At 35.2% G+C, this 5,892-nt stretch overlaps 1 long non-coding RNA gene across 1 annotated transcript; it reads right to left on the bottom strand.

The window, feature by feature from the left end:
* Positions 1–690: 690 nt before the first annotated feature.
* Positions 691–4,902, bottom strand: LOC138305921 (uncharacterized). The gene is made up of 4 exons (XR_011205733.1): positions 4,757–4,902; positions 4,258–4,370; positions 1,344–3,420; positions 691–1,097 (listed from the first exon to the last, which is right to left on the bottom strand). It is a non-coding gene; the product is annotated as an uncharacterized lncRNA (long non-coding RNA).
* Between the last annotated feature and the right edge of the window lie 990 nt (positions 4,903–5,892).

Raw genomic sequence — 5,892 nt, 5'->3', positions numbered from 1 at the left:
AAATTTCTTATTTTCCATATATTTATTGTCTTTTTAACTTTTTCTATTTTTCTTGCCAGTTTTTTTCCCATCATGTCTTCTGTATTGAATCCAAAATATACCCCAAGGGCTTTAATTGAAGTCTCTGACCAGTCAATGTCCTCAAAATTATTTTCAATCATAGTTTGGTTTCCTAATCTGAGGCCTTTTGATTTTTCCCTGTTTAAGATCAAACCAGAATATGTTCCAAATGTTTCAATAATATTTAATGCTTTTTGAATATCTTGTTTGGACTTTAAAAATAGAGTGGTGTCATCTGCTAATTGTTAAATCTTATAAGGCCTTTCCTGTGTTCTGTGTATTTTTATACCATTTATTTCATTGTTTTTTTCTAATATTCATTGCCATGACCTCTACTGTTATAACAAAAATTAGTGCGGATGCTGGGCAACCCAGACGGATACCACGAGAAATGTTTACTGGTTCAGAATTCCATCCATGAATATATTTTTAATCATTCAATAATAGGTTAATACAATAACGTAATACTTTTGCATTTGGCACAAAATATAAAGTTTAACCCCAAACAAATAAAAAAAAAACAGAAATATGACTAGCAGGTCATAGACAAAATAAGATCAAGTAAAAATCAAGTTAAATTCAAGGTAAAACAATACAATAATATCAAAATTAAAAAAAAAAAAAAAAAGATTCGGTTACATGTTTTTATTCTTTTTTATAGAAAGATATGTGCATGTATCTATTCATTCTTCATTTAACAACAGAAGGCCCACAGTCATATGACTACATTGCAATACAAACTCCTACTAAGCTTAACTGTACCATAGCAATTCCATGAATGACCTTTCAAGATAATATGGTGAACAATAAGTCCAAATCATTCAGTGGAATTAGTGTTCGTGATTATAGAAACATTTTTATCAGAAAAAAAATGTATAAATCAAACTAGCATGACAATTTGATGTCTTATTTGACATCTGTAGAATGCATTATTAACAAAAATTAATACATTAATAGCACTTTTGTAGGAGAAATCAAATATTTTCCTTGAACGACGCAAAAATTGATGATAGAATACTAATCACACAACTAGAATACTAACAAATCAGGATGGGCGCCGCTAACTGATCACTAATAATGGGGCCGCGGTGGCCGAGTGGTTAAGATGTCCCGACATATTACCACAAGCCCTCCACCTCTGGGATGCGGGTTCGAATCCCATGTGGGGCAGTTGCCAGGTACTGACCGCTGGCCGGTGGTTTTTCTCCGGGTACTCCGGCTTTCCTCCACCAACAAACCTGGCACGTCCTTACATGACCCTGGCTGTTAATAGGACGTAAAACTAAACAAATCAGGATGGGCGCCGCTAACAGAATCACTAATAATGGCATTAGAGGTTACCCCAAACAAGTTCTCATTATTCAAAATATAAAGGTTTCTTCTTTGGTTTATTAGTTTAACGTCCTATTATTTAATGTGTGCTAAGTTTGTTGGTGGACGAAAGCCGAAATACCCGACGAAAAACCACCGACCAGCTGTCAGTACCTGGAAACTGCAACATGGAATTCGAACTCGCGACCCAGAGGTTGTGGTAATATGTCGGGACACTCGGACACCGCGGCTCCAAAATTGTTTCTTTATCTTATTCATTGAAACAAAATTGCATAAAACCCTTAATGTTTCTCTATTCAGTCCTACTTTTCCCATAACACAGCAGTTCAAGATAACAATAACAACAAGAGGCCCATTGGCCTTATCGGTCATCTGACTATTGTCTATTGACACAAAACAACATACGATGTAGTCACAGTATACAGTAGTGGCTAACAATTAAGGCAATACAACATACCCCTTATTTGAAGTTGCAAGTTTCCAAAATATTTCATTACTTTGAACTTAACAAGAGGCCCAGAGGGCCTGTATTGCTCACCTGGTTGTTGTAATGCCAAGTAATGTTCCGAATATAGGATCATTGTTTCTTTTCTGAAGAAATGTAAAGACTTACCTCATATTTCCCTATTGGGACAAACTTTGTTGTTCTTCCCCAAGGATCAATATTTCTGGCCAAATTTGGTTACATTCCATGCAGAACTCTATGACTAGTAGCAATTTAAAGGATTTTCCTCTATTTCCCCTATTGGGCCCCGCCCCTCCAGCCCTCAGGGGTCAGAGCCAAAATGTATACAAACTTTGTTCCCTTTCCCTAAGTTTTTTCTGACCAATTTCTGGACAGTGTCCGATGCATGGTGAATCAGTGTCCGATGCATAGTAAATATGGGTAAGGCAACAAAACATGAAAATCTAATAAAATATTACATTTCCAGACGCATTAAAAAAAAAACCCGATGTATTAAACTGTTGAAATCAACCAAACATTTCATTCAGTGTAAGGGAGATAACCTCTACAAGGTTAAAGCCAATTAAATTGAACATTTCAGTATATGTTTAATGACCGAGCAAACCTGTCCGACCCATGGTAGGTGTCCGATGCATGGTGAACTCACCCTAGCTCTTTATCTTAGTATGCTACAAGTCCAATATCTGTACTCAAGGCCTCGTAGTTATTCACAAGAAGTCTTTTAAAGATTTTAGCCTATTTAACCCCTGTGACCTTGAATGAAGGCCAAGGTCATTCATCTGAACAAACTTCGTAGCCCTTCATCCCAGCATGGTACTGGCCAAATATCAGTACCCTGGGCCTTTTGGTATTGAAAGGAAGTAGTTTTTATGAAATGTTTACGCACGGCAGACGGCGGACGGCGCACGACGATGGACAAAGCATGATGACAATAGGTCATTAACAACAAAACAAGAATTCCACGAAAGTGGATGTGTCGCCTGCACAGCAGTTTAAAACATTACAAAAATAGTTATTTACTGTTGAAAATATTGTCAATAATTAGGTAAAGTTATCAACTCTCGCAAATATTGACAGATTTTGACCAGTATCTAACCCATCCGAGATCTCATTGATATAAAGCAATATACCAAATTTAGTTGAAATCAGATAATTAATACTAAAGTTATCAAGTGGAAATCATGGATTTATCTATTTTGACGATTTCAAAGTCCCGTAACTCTTGCAAATATTGACAGATTTTGACCAGTATTGAACTGAACCGAGCTTTACAAAAAATAATACAAAAAAATGGTTGAATTCGGACAATAAATACTAAAGGTATCGCACGGAAATCTTTTTTCCGGACGCCCCACCGACGCCGACGGCGACACTGACACTGACGCCGACATAGTGATACCTGCAGACGACACACCAACAAAAATACGGACGGACAGACAGACTTTCACTAGGAAGTCTTTATTACGGTAGGGTCACTGAATCTTGATTTTGGGCCCTAATTATTATTATAGTGGAGTCAGGTCAGGTACAGTTGACGTTTCCATCACATCCAAATCACTGATCTGAAACAAAGCATAAGATAAGGAGTGACAGATAATAATATATACATTAGTATACTTGGAGATATTAATGTGTTGTCGCACAAGGACTTCTTTAGATTTATCGGAGTTTGGTTTCTAATTTTACGGAGATTTGCATTATTCTGTAGCTGGGACACCTACCAAGTGCCTGCTCTATGATGTTAAGAATGAGCGGTTAAAGGTCAAGATCACAACAGTCATAACAATTCGGTTTTCTCTGTCATTTTATCAATCAGACATCAAACGTCAAGCTTAAGAGTTTAATTTTTACGAGGTACCTCTTTTGTGATTAAAATAAATAGACTTTGATAAAGGAGAAGTCAACTGATCTGAATAAGTCAATTTAAGACTAAATTCATCTCCTTCAAATGAAAGACTCAATTTTAATACTGAAAATAGTTGCAGAATAAGATATTCCCTACAACCGATTTGTGATTCTGTTAACCTTGAAATAAAATTATTAAATTCAGTCAGAATATAACTTATATCTTAATTGCACTTTCGCTTTCATTAGTTACTTTGGTCAAAAAATGAATAACAATATGTGTGAGCCGTTGTAAAAAAGTCTCAATAATGGAACTTTTGGTGATTATCTAGAAGCTATGTGCTAAAGTTCGAAAACCTGCCGGACAATCTCTTTAATTACTTTTCTTGTGAATTGAAACTGCTCTCACATGTAGACACTCAATAATACTGCACTCTGTAATGTACGGAAAGAGGGTACTTTCAAAGGGTGTTAATCTTAGACCTATAATCCTTCACGTTATTGTAAATGATCTAAATGGTAAAGCCAAATATTTGAAATAAACATGTACTCACAGGGGATTCACGGTCCAAAGATTGAACGTCAAGGTGGGATACAGAGGAAGCGCTTGTCTCCGACTGTGGAATTGTTGACGATTCTGACGACGACAACGATTTACTAGGGAACCCTGAAAATAGCTCACTGGGTACAAACAATATCGATGCAATCTATCAATGTTGATTATAAACCGCAAGTACAGTTAACGAGAAAGTTCTAAAGAAATGACAACCATGTGATTTATGATATTGAATTACATTCATATTAAAAGTATGAATACATGACATGAAATTAGCCCAATACTGAACATCTAAATGTTTCCGTGGCGCTTTGTATTGGGGAAGGCAACTGGTGATAATGCATCACGTAAAAAGGCTATGCTCACACTGATTACATATAATCGCTTCAATCCATGATTCTGTCAAAGGCATTTAATGTTAAAATAGCCCTGGTAAAAGTAGATAATTTATGCAGAATCTGATAATCAACTACAAAATAACGTTTGTGATGTCTTACCTGGGATCGTGACTGTAGCTTGTGTTATATTGGTCAGTTCATCATCTTGCACCAAAGAAAAGGTTTACAATTGATAACAATGTAAATTTATAAAAAAATAATGACTTTAAATAAAAGAGGCATTCCGAGAGTATTGCTAAACCAATATATACGAGTCCGTGCCGGTCACCACAATCTCTTACATTGACCTTAACCGTTTTTAGTAACTTTAACCCTCGTAGTTGACCTTTTGTTTTGACCCCATATATCAAGTCTAAATTGTACGAGCTATCTTATGATGATTTATGTTAGGATCTAAGTATTTCAATACATCACGTAAAAAGGCTATGCTCACAGTATCACATATAATCGTTGCAATCTATGTTTCTATCAGAGGCATTTAACAAATAATAAAATATCCCTGATAAAATTAGATAATTTATACGAAATTTATATTTAGAATCATTTATGTAATAACGTTTGTCTTACCTGGGACCGTGTAGATAGTTTGTCCCATATTGGTCATTTTCTTATCTTGCACTAAAGAACAGGTTTATAAATGGTAACGATATGAAATGTACAAAATGAATGGATTCAAATAAAACGGACATTCTGAATGTAATGCTAAACCGATAAACGTCCCTCACCGGTCCCAAAAAGCTATCACATTGACCTTAACCATTTTTTTTCTTAGCAGCTATAACCTTTTGATCCATAGTCAAGCCTAAGCTTTGTGTCCTTATTATCTTATAGATTTCATAGTAGGATCTTAGTTTTTCAATACATCACTTACAAAGCCTATTATCAAAGTAACAAATCACATAATATTGCGGTAATGTATGTTTCTATGTTTCTGACAAAGAAATCAATAACATATCATATAATGAGAATGTGCCTTTATATTTGATCCTGTGCGATGGGTTAACATATTTCCATGCTTATACAAGCTTGTAAACAACTTAATCTGTATTCATAAATGAATGAAATGGTGACTGCAGCAAAGGAGTTATTACCTAGTTCACTATTTACTTCAGTATTCACATTGGTGTCAATCAACTAATTATAAATATAACATACCTGGCTCGTATTCACTTTTCATTTTTATTCACTGCAATAAAAACATCGCGAAATAAAACCGTCTTTCTGAACACATTTAA

The sequence above is a fragment of the Argopecten irradians genome, chromosome 13 (assembly GCF_041381155.1).
Source record: "Argopecten irradians isolate NY chromosome 13, Ai_NY, whole genome shotgun sequence".
NCBI classification, from domain to species: domain Eukaryota; kingdom Metazoa; phylum Mollusca; class Bivalvia; order Pectinida; family Pectinidae; genus Argopecten; species Argopecten irradians.
The sequence above is the reverse complement of the archived record's forward strand: the minus strand, read 5'-3'. Positions and strand labels throughout refer to the sequence as shown.